Raw genomic sequence first — 15,144 nt, forward strand, 5'->3', positions numbered from 1 at the left:
ATGGTGCGTGGCTCGCACAGCCTACGGCCTGGGTGTGTTTGAGAGGCCTGAGGGGGAGAGGGGAGAGAGGCTTGGGTGATACTGACTCAGGGGAGGGGTAAGAGAGGATATGGCCATTTAAACTAACTGATAGTATTGTGTTGTGCTGAGTCCCCCAGAGTCTGTAGTCTCTCAGCAAAGTCCCATGTTGTGGCTGAAGAACTCACAGCTGTGTTCTCCTGGGTCAAGGACAATGACTGTTTCTGTTAGTAAACAAACACACAGATGAAGAGACAGATTTTATGTACATGGAACTGTTAAATGCACAATAAACACCCCTGAAACTGCAGTTTAACTGTGTCTCCTGAATAATGTCTATCAAAATGAAACCGGGCATTTACAGCAACCCTGGTAGTGTATCATTTGGAATAGCCTTGTAATGATTCTCTATGTACAATTCTCTTTGACCTTCTAGCAAATTTTTCTGACTCAATCTATTGTTATATATTTAGTAAAGGGTCTTGGGGGATGAAAGATGACACAAATATCATACCGATTCTATTTGAGTTTAGTGATAGTGACAAAGGGAAATAAGTCCCACCGTTAACTGTTCCCTTGTGTTTAGTCAAGGCTTTTCCAGGCCAAAAGCATCCTTCTTCTCCACCAATAGGAGCAAAGAAAAAGACGATGCAAGTAGATGTCATAGAACAATAACTCCTCAGAGAGCCACTAACAGGCCAAGAACAACAAGCACACTCATGGACTGTCAACGGAAGAATTCTGAGCAGCTGTAGCACAACATTCCATTCTCTGTGTGTGTGATTAGAGACAGATACTGTAAGACAAATCTGGGAATCATCTCCAGAGTAGGAACCACCTCTTGTGTTGCTCTCAAAAGCACCCAGGAAAAAAATGTGCTTTGTTTGGAGGTTAATATCTAGGTCACATAATATTAATGTATATTATACATGAATCTACTTGCATCTAAAACACATGCAAGTATGTACAGTGCAGACATGTACAGTGTTATTGGACCATTGCAAAGCAGATTAAAAGGGAACATTCAGCCATTTTGTCCTCCACATTTCCATGACATGGTAGCGTTATTAACATGCTGCATATTGCTTCTTCGTTCCGTTTGGTAAAAATGTTGTAGGCCCATCCCAAACACTGACCCCAATGCTCTGAGTCTAAGTATCTGCTTTATACATACTACTCTCAAACCGAGCCTTGGGCCCGTCAGACGTCCTATCACATCCAACACCATGACAACTCCGCATACACTGAGCATACAAAACATTAAGAACACCTTCCCCCCTCCTTTTGCCCTCAGAACAGCCTCAATTCGTCAGGGCATGGACTCTACAAGATGTCAGAAACATTCCACAGGGATGCTGGCGCATGTTGACTCCAATGCTTCCCAAAGTGGGTGTCAAGTTGGCTGGATGTCCATTGGGTGGTGGACCATTCTTGACACACACGGGAAACTGTTGAGCGTGAAAAACCCAGCAGTGTTGCAGTTCTTGACACAAACCGGTGCGCCTGGTACCTACTACCATACCCCGTTCTTTTGTCTTTCTTATTCACCCTCTGAATGGCACACATACACAATACATACAGTAGCTTGCGAAAATATTCACCCCTCTTGGCATTTTTCCTATTTTGTTGCCTTACAACCTGGAATTAAAATAGATTTTTGGGGGGTTTGTATTATTTGATTTACACAACATGCCTACCACTTTGAAGGAGCAAAATCTTTTTAATTGTGAAACAAAAAAAACTGAAAACTTGAGCGTGCATAACTATTCACCCTCCCAAGGTCCAAACTTTGTAGAGCTACATTTTGCAGCAATTACAGCTGCAAGTTTCTTGGGGTATGTCTCTATAAGCTTGGCACATCTAGCCACTAGGATTTTTGCCCATTCTTCAAGGCAAAACTGCTCCACCTCCTTCAAGTTGGATGGGTTCCACTGGCGTCATACCACAGATTCTCAATTGGATTGAGGTTTGGGCTTTGACTAGGCCATTCCAAGACATTAAAATGTTTCCCCTTAAACCACTCGAGTGTTGCTTTAGCAGTATGCTTAGGGTCATTGTCCTGCTGGAAGGTGAACCTCCATCCCAGTCTTAAATCTCTGGAAGACTGAAACAAGTTTCCCTCAAGAATTTCCCTGTATTTAGCGCCATCCATCATTCATTAAATTCTGAACAGTTTCCCAGTCCCTGCTGATGGAAAAACATCCCCACAGCATGATGCTGCCACCATCATGCTTCACTGTGGGGATGGTGGGGGTTTTTCTGGACAAATTTGTCCCTGACCTGTTTGGAGAGCTCCTTGTCCAATTGCTGCCGCTTGCTTGGTGGTGCCCCTTGCTTAGTGGTGTTGCAAACTCTGGGGCCTTTCAGAACAGGTATATAGATACTGAGATCATGTGACAGATCATGTGATACTTAAATTGCAGACAGGTTGACTTTATTTAACTAATTATGTGACTTCTGAAGGTAATTGGTGGCACCAGATCTTATTTAGGGGCTTCATAGCAAAGGAGGTGAATACATATGGACGCACCGCTTTTCAGTTTTTTATTTTTGAGAATTTTTTGAAATAAGTATTTTTTTTCATTTCACTTCACCAATTTGGACTATTTTGTGTATGTCCATTACATGAAGTCCAAATAAAAATACATTTAAATTACAGGTTGAAATGCAACAAAATAGAAAAAACGCCAAGGGGATGAATACTTTTGCAAGGTACTGTATCTCAATTGTCTCAAGGCAATTGTCTCCTCCCCTTCATATACACTGATTGAAGTGGATGTCACAAGTGACATCAATTTTTTTTACATTCAATTCTGCTGCAGTTACCAGGGCCCTCACACAGTGGCGATTTTAGCATGTAAACCTTAGTGGGTGTCACACCCTGACCTGAGAGAGCCATTTTTCTGTTTAGTTAGGTCAGGGTGTGATATGGGGTGGGCATTCTATGTATTGTATTTCTTTGTTTTGGCCGAGTATGATTCCTAATCAGAGGCAGCTGTCTATCTTTGTCTCTGATTGGGAATCATACTTTGGCAGCCTTTTCCCACCTGTGTTTGTGGGTAGTTGTTTCCGTTTAGTTATCTGTTGCCTGACGGAACTGTTTGCTTTCGTTTTGTTTCTTTGTTTAAGTGTTTTGTTATAGTAATAAATATGAGCACTTACCTCGCTGCGTTTTGGTCTCCTTCTCATTACGACGAAAGCCATTACAGTGGGGCAAATTTTTTTTTACAAAAAATTGGGATGCATGCCATCAAAGCCACTACACAACACAACACAACACTAAACAATAAATTAATTGCACTATAACAGTGACAAACGGTGCCCACAAACTGTTAGGGCCTGGCATTCTCTGGATTTATTGTGCTTTCAAGACAACTGGGAACTCAGAAATAAACAAGGTCGAATCATGATGACGTCAGTGATCTTCAGGTCGTAGCTCTAGAAAGAGGCCTGAGTTCCCAACTTACAATTCTGAGTTGGATGAATGTATTTTCACAGCCGGAACTCATTTTTTCTCAAGGTCCCAGTTGTCTTGAACTCACTGAAGTCAGATTTCCCAGTTCCGAGTCAACAGTTGTTTTGAGCGTGGTAGAAATCATGCTGGATTGACAGCATGGTCAATGTTGAATGTTTATAATTTTAAGCATTAATAAGAGACCCTTAAACCCAGACTTGGGACCACACAACCACTCCACTGAATAGCAGGCTAGTGATTGCTTTGCAATGCCTGCAGTTAGCCATTGATTCCTTCCAAACCACTCATTGTTGAATTTGCTAGCTAAGATTTTGAAAGTACGATGTTGACATGATCAGTCCAATCAAAGCTACTGTAGATATAATGTGATTTGACATCATTTCATCTGTGGCCAATGACCTTGAGCCTTCTTGGATGGGCACTTCTAATGTAACTCTATGGCAGCACCCAAGGGGCTTGAATTTTCGAGCTCTACCCTTAGATTTGGCAGTGACGTAGTGTCCCCATGAGTGACAGAACACTGAGCCAATCATGGCACAACTAGAGAACATTACTTGAGCTAGGCTGCAACGCCTGCATTTTGGAGCTGCCTCAAGAAAGCAAAAAAGAGACCATGTTTGTATGCGGCATTATTACGTTTTTATTTTATTTTTTATAAATAAAATAATATTTCTTTGCTAAAAATGTGGGGCTCAAAACAGGCCCTAATTGATGGGTCGCCACTGCCCCCACGTCAAACACAGTGCAATTGCACATGAAACAGTGCATTACTCAGCTACAGCTGTGCAAATCATTGACATGTTTGTGGTCATATAGGCCATGCTGGGCCTGCCCTAGCCATGAGGAGCCTGGGTAGTGTAGGTATACTATACTCTTCAGAATATAGAGTGACTAATGTACTGAATGTCTGGGTGTTCAGTTTGAGACCATGTTTTACTCTCCTCTAATTCTGGGTGTTAGCGGTAAAGCACAAAGACAATGCATGTGCTTCTTTCACATGCATTGCTTGCTGTTTGGGGTTTTAGGCTGGGTTTCTGTACAGCACTTTGAGATATCAGCTGATGTACGAAGGGCTATATAAATACATTTGATTTGATTTGATTTGACTTGTAATAAATATCAGTGTAAACCTAGAAAGCTGCCCTTGAGTACATGGATCTGGCAACAATGCTGTGCTATTATTAATGTGGGTTTATTCTGAAGCAGGAAACCGTATTTCACATATCTCCATGTTTCATTTAGACATGATAGAATTTCTAGAATGTCTAGAATAGTTTATATTGTTATCTAATCTTTGGTCTTATATAAGTGCTGGTCAACAGGATATCAAAGATAAGAACCTACAATAGAGTAGATGTCGAAATGATCAGGTGGTATAATGGCCAAGCCTGTAGAGGGAGATTGTGACCATTGTATGCTGAACTTCCCACAGAAAAGAGTCCTCTCGCTCCCATGGGGGACTGATAGTGATGATGAATGGCATCCACTAAAATGGATACAATGATTTAGACACACTCCGAACACCTCCACGAGCATGGCGTCAAACACTACAGAAATAGCCAAGTCGGAAGTTGACAAAGAAAAAACACCAAAAACAAGAGTGTCAGACATCAGGCCCTTTACCAAGCAGCATCTTCCTGTTAACCTGCCTCCTACCTCCTGCTCCCATCCCGTGAGGAAAGAAATATTGCTATGCCTCTGAGAGCATGGCAGGATGTTTGTCTTTTGACAAGAGACCCCTTCCGTCACGGGCAGAGGGGCCTTGAATGACAGGGATATGGTTGAGCTTGAGTATGCCAATGTGGAAGTATGACACAAGCAGAGAATGAGAGCAGTGCCTTGGGTTCAGTTTCAGTACAGCATTATGAAAGTATGACAGAGGACCTACTGTATAGACAGAGCAGTGATACACCTGACATGGTCCTGTAGTGATTCCAGAGGATAAACATGTTATAAACAAAAGTGGGTTCCACAATGAGATATTAGCTGCAGAAGAGACCCACTGGGCACAGACGTTAATTCAACGTCTATTCCACGTTGGTTCAATGTAATTTCATTGAAATGACATGGAAACAACGTTGATTCAACCAGTGTGCGGCCAGTGGGGATTGTCTACTGAGATGTGTGTGGGAGAGGATCCAGGCAGTCTGTGGTACTGCTTTACTCTCAAGAAGTTGTTAGTTCTGAGGGTTTCTTTTGCAGATTGACATTTATTTTCATGAATCTTGCCCTGGAAGCAGAACTGAGCAATTTACGCTATGGGCCAGCTGCAAAGTCAATATTAGATACAGTGTAAAAATTCATTAAAACAAAAATGTGCTTTTTGGTCTTAATTTAAGGTTCGGGTTAGGCATTAGGGTTAGCCGTGTTAGGTTTTAAATCAGATGGTATGACTTTGTGGTTGTGCTAACTAGTGACCATTCTGCAGAGCTGCCTCCAGAAAAAGATTAATGACAAAAAAAACGCACACTTGTGTTTCTGTTGGTGTCAGAGTGCATAAAATCTGAATAAAATAAATTAATAATGTAAAATATTAACTATATGCCAGTCAATTATACTGCCAGTTACTGGCTGTTGAATTCATTGGTTATTTCTTTGTTGTTGAATGTAAATCCAAGTAATTTGCATGCCTTTACACTGGTATTGTTAACCAATGGCACCACATAATGGTCAGTCAAGTGAAGTTCTTTGGATTACTATACTTTATGTGTGGAAATTATCAGTGTGTTGAATGAACCATGATCCTAAAGTCCTGAACATACATGAAGCTAAAAAAAATTGCAGATGACAACATACAACTTTTTGAAACAGTATGTTTCTAAAAGCACAAGTTGTTCAAGTATGATCGTGAGAGTATAATTTGATCCTCGTACTAACATCCTGTTTTGAAATGTTGGTTTATTTTCCTAATGTTTTTAAGAGGATACACCCTGGTTCTGTTGATGTTCATGTTCATTACTATGCTTCAGAGAGGATAATTAGCTGAAAGCCATCAGCTAATTCTCCTCTCTGAAGAATATTAATGAACATGGTGTGTACAAGGACATTAGGACAACTGTTATTTCCTTTTGCTAAGAGTCAGAGTTGGAGGATTTTTGGAAATATTAGAAGCGTACAATTTCGGTCCAAGGGTCAAGAAAAGTGTGACTTTTTATATCTGATCCCCTCCAGCCAAATCATATGTAACCACCTGTCAGACAAGTGTACAATGATTGTAAAAAGACAATGTATTTTATCTCAACTCCAGAAATTATGGTGCTATTTTTGTCATTTAGCAGACGCTCTTATCCAGACTACATTGAGGATTGTGAGTAGAGTATAGGAGATCATCCTGGTAAATGACTACAGTGAAGTTGGTGAGTAGACTTTAGGAAATCGTCATGGTAAATGACTACGGTAAAGATAGTGAGTAGAGTAGGAAATATTCCTGGTAAATGACTACAGTGAGGATAGTAGAGTAGAGGAGATTATCCTGGTAGATAATACAGTGAGGATGGTGAGTAGAGGAGATCATCCTGGTAGATGACTACAGTGAGGATGGTAAGTGGAGTATAGGAAATCGTCATGGTAAATGACTACAGTAAAGATAATGAGTAGAGTAGGAAATATTCCTAGTAAATGACTACATTGAGGATGGGAGAGTAGAGGAGACCATCCTAGTAGATGACAACAGTGAGGATGGTGAGTAGAGTACAGATCATCCTGGTAGATGACTACGGCAAGGATGATGAGAAGAGTATAGGATATCATCCTGGTAAATGACAACAGTGAGGATGGTAAGTAGGGCAGAGTAGATCCTCCTGATAAATGAGGATGGTGAGTGGAGTAAAGGGGATCATCCTGGTAGATAATACATTGAGGATGGTGAGTAGAGGAGATTATCCTGGTAGATGACTACAGTGAGGGTGTCAGTAGATTAGAGGAGATCATCCTGGTAAATGACTACAGTGAGGAGGGTGAGTAGAGTATAGGAGATCTTCATGGTAGATTATACAGTGAGGATGGAGAGTATAGGAGATCATCCTGGTAGATGACTACAGTGAGGATGGTGAGTGGAGTAAAGGATATCATCCTGGTAGATGACTGCAGTGAGGATGGTGAGTAGAGGAGATCATCCTGGTAGATGACTGCAGTGAGGATGGTGAGTAGAGTCGAGGAGATCATCCTGGTACATGACTACAGTAAGGATGGTGAGTAGAGTAGAGGAGATCATACTGGTCGATGTCTACAGTGAGTATGGTGAGTAGACTTTTGGAAATCATCCTGGTAAATGACTACAGTGAGGATGGTGAGTAGAGGAGATCATACTGGTAGATGTTTACAGTGAGGATGGTAAGTAGAGTAGAGGAGATCATCCTGGTAGGTTACTACAGTGAGGATGGTAAGTAGAGAAGATCATCCTGGTAAATGATTACAGTGAGGATGGTGAAGAGTATAGGAGATAATCTTGGTAGATGAATACAGTGAGGATGGTGAGTGGAGGAGATCATCCTGATAGATAACTATAGTGAGGATGGTCAGTAGAGTAAATGAGATCATCCTGGTAGATATTGATTACGCTCTCATGAAGTGATCTCATCATGAATGTGGCAGAGATCAAATATCAATCATGAAAAATGAAATGTCGTCACCTTTCCAAATACGTATAACTTGTATTTTTAGCATGCTTTAACTACATTTACATTTACATTTAAGTCATTTAGCAGACGCTCTTATCCAGAGCGACTTACAAATTGGTGCATTCACCTTATGATATCCAGTGGAACAACCACTTTACAATAGTGCATCTAAATCTTTTAAGGGGGGGGGTTAGAAGGATTACTTTATCCTATCCTAGGTATTCCTTAAAGAGGTGGGGTTTCAGGTGTCTCCGGAAGGTGGTGATTGACTCCGCTGTCCTGGCGTCGTGAGGGAGCTTGTTCCACCATTGGGGTGCCAGAGCAGCGAACAGTTTTGACTGGGCTGAGCGGGAACTGTGCTTCCTCAGAGGTAGGCGGGCCAGCAGGCCAGAGGTGGATGAACGCAGTGCCCTTGTTTGGGTGTAGGGCCTGATCAGAGCCTGAAGGTATGGAGGTGCCGTTCCCCTCACAGCTCCGTAGGCAATCACCATGGTCTTGTAACTCTTTGGCAAGGGTATCAATACCACAGCTGCCGACTCGTGTGCTTCATAGAATTACTTCTTTTCTTTTTATCTTACCTCGTCCCCAGGCTGATTGCTAGAGAGTCGGCTGGTGGATGAGACTACTATCTCTTGCCACTCTTTTATACACCTACCCCTTCATTTCCACACCCCGGCTCAACCCTAACCATAGTCATAGCCCTAACCCTAACTTTAACTTAATGTCCACACCCCGGCTCAAATCTAACCCTAGCCATAGCCTTAACCCTAACTCTAGCTTCATGTCCAAACCCTGGCTCAACCCTAACCCCAGTCATAATTACAACCCTAACCATTTTCTGAACATACAGTATAGCCAACAACAATACAGCTTATGGTTATGATATGGTTGTATGCTCAAAATGTACACCCTTTATGATGTTCAGTGGGTATCATAAGTGCCCTTTAATTTGTTCACATTTTGTTGCGTTACAAAGTGGAACTGAAAATATGTCATTGTTATTTTTTGTTGTTGTCATTAATCTACACAAAATACTCTCATGTCAAAGTGAAGAGAAAATGATAAGAGGGGGTGCGAGGGGGTGCGAGGAGGGGTGCTGTATGATTATTGAACATACTCTTTGAAGAGGTAGGGTTTCAGATGTTTTCGGATAATGGGCAGGGACTCTGCTGTCCTAGCTTCAGGGGAAGCTGGTTTCTCCGTTGGGGTGCCAGGACAGAGAATAGCTTGGACTGGGCTGAGCTGAGCTGGCGCGGCCTTTCTACAGGGGTGGGAGGGCCAGGAGACCAGAGGTGGCAGAATGGAGTGCTCGGGTTGGGGTGTAGGGTTTGAGCATAGCCTGAAGACATGGAGGGGCAGTTCCTCTTGCTGCTACGTAGGCAAGTACCATGGTCTTGTTGTGGATGCAAGCTTCGACTGGAGGCCTGTGGAGTGTGCGGAGGAGCGGGGTGACATGGGAGAACTTGGGAAAGTGGAACACAATGTGGGCTGCAGCGTTTTGGATAAGTTGCAAGGGTTTGATGGCACAAGCGGGGAGCCCAGCCAACAGCGAGTTGCAGTAGTCCAGACTGGAGATGACAAGCTACTGGATTAGGATCTGTGCCGCTTCCTGTCTAATTAGATTCCAGGATAGACAAGATTAGATCACCAAAACACAACAAGCTACATTGAGAAACATTTCTGTGTGTGTAGGGCTGAATGTGTTTCTGCGTTGTATACAGTACATCAGCAGCAAAGACATAATGAGCTGCTTATTTACGTCCTCTTAACCACAGCCTAACAGCAGCCCATAAAACACCACAGAGCTCTGATAATGCTGTCAATAAACATGCTTTATAGCACCAGGCCTTAATAGCCATCTAAATAGCTATCGATAGCTGGAGCTGCAGGCACAGAGCTCACAAGCTCAAAGACATGAATACAAAGACTCCTCAAAACAGTTAATTCATTCTGAGCATAAACATTACTGTAAGGAATAGACATTTGTTAATGTACTGTTAAAATACCTGATATGAGTTTATGATAAAACATCAAAGATGAATATCATGTTGGATTTAAGGAAAGTGTTGCCAAGTTCTCTTGAAATCGTATTATCAGAGTTCCTATTATAATAAGCATGAACCACAGGAGGCTGCTGAGGGGAGGATGGCTCATAATCTTGTCCAGAATGGAGTGAATAGAATGTCAAACACCTGGAACCATGTGTTTGATGTATTTGATACCATTCCACTTATTCAGCTCCAGCCATTAGCACGAGCCCGTCCTCCCCAATTAAGGTGCCACCTACCTCCTGTGGTATCTACTACTGTGCTACTGATATCTGTGTCTATTTACAGAAGGAAGTGGGAGGATGTGGGAGACTACTGTTCTCACCTGTGTTCGGCAGCGTCTCACTGTGCTGTGGTTGGACATACGGCACAGCCCACTAACTGGTGTTTCCATCTACCCTGAGTATCCTCCAATTCTGTGAAAATATGTCCAATATATTCTTATACAGCACTCAGAATTTGAGACATTGTGGAAGGAACAGGTTAATACGAAACTAGGCAAACCGGCGAAACTAGGCAAACCGGCGACCCAAGGACCCCCATCATATGCTAGTAAAAACAAAATGGCAGATGTATTGTCTTATCATCAGATTAATGGCATGGAGAAGAGCAAATTTGGCCGTTTGAAAGCTAATGTCCTGTAGCTCTACACATTTTGCCATGACTTATGCAATGTTCATATGATATGTGATTGAGAGAAACTGAAAAAAATCAATGGGAGCCTCAGGAGGTCAGGGCCTCTGGGCACTTGCCCTGCGTACCAGGTCGCTAAGCTAATTCAGCCATGATTACTTTAAGGTTTAGATAGCTGCCTAGACTAACCTAGCAATCAAAAAAAGAATTGCTGACATGGGCTAATTGAGTGACTGTCAGTAACCATGTTTCCATCCACAGTTTTACGAGAGTAAAGTCATACTGTATAAAAATATTATGACAGCTGTGATGGAAACCAGAAATGTCGATACAATTTTATGAATGCAGACAGATAATATGCTTGTTCAACATGGTGGGATCTTTTTGTGTCTGTAAAATTAATTGTTCGAGAAATGGTGGTGGATATGGTGTGGCAGTGGATGTTAACATTGTCTGTTGAGAATATAGGCTACTTGTTAGGTGTTAACAGTTGTCTATCTTAACCAGGTGAAATTGATTGGCGTTTTGTAGGCTACTTAGACAACATTATTTCTTCCTTGCATCTCTGTTATGGCATCCTTTCGACAGCGTTGATAGCTTTTGCTGTCAATTGACCACACATTTCGTGAAGCAGCATCAGCTGTAAACCACATTGACTTCTGCTACTCACCACAGCGCAGGCACAACTGTGATGATACTTCTTAACCTGGCTGTCCCCTACCTCTTTTTCCACTGTGCATCATAGACAGTTCTCACTTCGGTAATTTCACACTTTGGTTTTTCCGCTGAGCTCTGGCCTTAACCACACCTAAGTAGAGAGTAATGGTTAGATAGATGTGGTTTAAATGGAAAATGACCCATCACATGCATCAGGTTATGAGAGAGGGTAACCAGACATCTGAAGATTAGCCATGAATCCCACCAGCCTGATCGCCACTAATCTCCTCCTTTCTGCACTGTGTGCTCTGACTCTCTGTGAATGTAAGTCTCCATCTTTTTGGTTCTCTTGCTTGTCTCTCTTTTTGTGACCTTACTGTGTATTCTTTGTGGTTTATTCTGATCCAGTGGTACTACAGTAATGTTAGTTGATCTCTTATTGTATAGAAGGTAATGCCTTTCAGTTAGATAATGTTCCACAGCATCCATTGATTCCTGTGTGTATGTAAATGAGAAGTGTAATGAAACAAATGTTCACATTCACAGCCAGCTTTGGGGCAGGTGAGTGCTGCTTTGATTATTACCCCAAAAAGATAATTGACCACTCAATGAAAGGACACATCCTCTATGCTCCAAGGATGGTGTCATGGGAGTAGGCTATTTACTTTTCTACATTTGCCCCATTACATAGTATTCTACGGGAAACTCAATTACCCATTTAACAGTCATACTATTCAGCCCACGGAAGTCTATCCACGGCCTCAGTGACCCATCTTTTTTCATGACAAAGAAAAAACCAGCCCTTACTGGAGAGGAAGAAGACCTGACATGTCCTGCAGCCAGGGAATCCTGGATGTACCCCTCCATAGCCTCTTTCTCGGGGCGAGCGAGGTTATACAACCGGCTACAGGGGAGAGGAGCTCCAGGCTGGAGGTCAATAGCGCAGTCGTACGGCTGATGAGGCAGCAGAGACAGGTTGTGGTGCTTGCTGAACACAGGAGCTAGATCGTGATACTCTGGAGGAACTGATGACAGGTCCAGGGGTTCTGGAATGGACTGGGGAACAGACAAGGAAGGGGGAAGGGCAGAATGTAGACAATTAGAGTGACAAAATGTACTCCAAGTGGTGACCCTTCCAGCGGTCCAGTCGATCTGTGGGTTGTGCAGCTTTAACCAAGGATGGCAAAGAACCAGGGGAGAGCGAGGGCAGTCGATTATGTGGAGACTGATCCTTTCCTGGTGATTCCCAGAGAGACGCAGGATGACCGGCATGGTTCTCTTACTGACATGGGCAAGGAGCTGTCCATTGAGAGCTTTGGCATTGAGGGGTGAATCGAATGGAACAGTGTTCAGACCCAACTGGGTAACACCTCGGTCCAGGAAACTCTCGTCGGCACCCGAGTCGATGAGGGCAGGTAGAGAGTGCCGTCTAGCAAGGGTCTATTCAACAGTGCCGTCTAGCAAGGGTCTGGGGGAAGATGGACTGGCGCTTTGACTCAACAGTATATCCCCCCACAACAGCCGAGCCACCCCCTTTAGCTGGCTGCAGTGAACAAGTGGAGACAAAGTGACCAACCTGGCCACAGTATAGGCAGCTCCCAGTGCTGACTCACCGCTGCCTCTCCTCAGGAGAGAGACGGGCCCGGTCGAGCCGTGTGGGTTCGGGTTCTGCCCTCTCTCTCCGACGCTCACAGAGACGGTTGTCAATGCGGATGGCGAGAGAGATGAGCTCCGAGTCCATCAGGCTCATCCCTGGACACCAACTCATCCTTGATGGTGTCGGTGAGAGCGTTCTGGAATGCTCCCTGAAGGGCCTCCTCATTTCAGCCACTCTCAGCGGCGAGGGTGCGAAACTCGATCGCCATCTCAGCGACACTATGGGAGCCTTGACGGAGGGACACAAGTCACTTGGCGGCATCCTTACCGCAGACAGGGTGGTTGAAGACTCTCCTCATTTCCTCCGTGAAGCTGGAGTAGGAGGAGCAGACAGGGGACTGTTTCTCCCACCCAGCCATGGCCCAAGAAAGCGCTGCTCCACAGAGGCTTCCAATCAGGAAAGAAATCTTGGCCCATTCGCTAGCATAAGCATAGGGCTGTTGCTCGTATACCAGCAAACATTGTAACAAAAAGGCTCTGCAAGCTCCGAGGTTGCCGTCGTAACGCTTGGGCGTCGGAACGAAAGGCTCACGGAGCAGAGGAGGCAAACTAGGGGCTGGTTGTGTGCTCCGGGCGAAGGTTCGGCCCTGCAGGTCAGACAGGGTCCATGAAAACGCCTTGATGTGCTCCAGAAGGGTTTTCAGGGCTTGGTCATGTTGCTCGAGCAGGGCGCCTTGGCCAGTGAGGGTTTGATGGAGAGGATCTGAGTCTGCTGGGTTCATGTCTTTGGCCAGATCGTACTGTCACGCGGAGTGGAACAGGTGAACCCTAGAGCAGACTCAGACGAGGAGACTGGGATGAGGTAACCAAGGTATTTATTAAAACATGGGGGGAAGATTGAGTGCAGGCCAGGGGAAGCTCGGGCGGGTTGCTGGAAACCAGGTGCGGAGGCTGAGGCAAGCGGTCGGGAGACAGGGTAAGCAGGTCCGGATGGGAATCCAAGGGAGTGTAGAGTGGGGAATCCAGGACAGAGTAGCAGGACTGACGAGAAGTCGGACTGGAGACAGGGACCAGAGTCAGAGCGGACAGAACTGTAGTGGAGAGGAAAACAGCGTCAGGCAAGGGAAACCAGGCACAACAGGAACATACGGCTAGAAACATGGACTGACTGGGCAGAGATTGCGATGCGGCAATGTGGAAGTGGCAGGACTGAGTATTTGTAGAGGTCCTGATTATGGAACAGGTTGCAGCTGGTGGGGATCTGCTCTGACTCCAGCACACCTGTCTCCGCCCACACAATCACACACACACACACAGAGAGAGAGGGAGAGGGAGAGAACACTGGGGGAGTGGCGGCAGGTCAAGGAGACACCGGATGAGCACTAGAGGGTGTGGCAGGAGCAGATGTGACAGTGGGTGCAGGATTTGATGCGCAAAGTTGACTCCCTGAAGCCTCGCGTGCCTGTTGTAAAGGAGCGGTATTTCTCAAAGTTGCCGGGATGTCACGTGTCTTACTTATATCAGTACACTCATAACCTAAGCATTGTGAAACTTCTATTTGATCAAATAAGCCACACTTAGCAAATAAGCCATTACATATTTTGTTAACCAAATTCAACACTCATTGATCTCCATACAACAACTCCTCGCTTGGTGAGTGATAAAAAAGCCACTTGCTGGAGAAGACCGATTTTTGGGCCCAGTTATCCCTCTCGCGTTGCCTCTTCCTCTCTGTTACATCCCATTGAATAAGCGTCTTCTTTACACTACCATGAGAGCGCTGAATATTAGGCCTTTTGATAACCACATGATACAAAAAAAAATGTTTTACTTAGATGAACTGATGGAGGTTGAATGAGAATAATACATCCTATTTGGATATAATCAGATGTTACCTCTGTTTTTGTCTGTTTTGCCACTCACTGTAATATTAGGCTTAAAAACCTCAATAAAATACCATATTGTTGTTACCTACATGCACATGTCAGGAGCATATTGATGGTAATTGGCCTTGATGAAGGAAAAGTAAGATGTCAGTCATGGAGGAACAACCTAATATTTACATTGTTATTTGTTTATTTGTCTGAGTAACATACTG

The sequence above is a fragment of the Salmo salar genome, chromosome ssa06 (assembly GCF_905237065.1).
Source record: "Salmo salar chromosome ssa06, Ssal_v3.1, whole genome shotgun sequence".
NCBI lineage: Eukaryota > Metazoa > Chordata > Actinopteri > Salmoniformes > Salmonidae > Salmo > Salmo salar.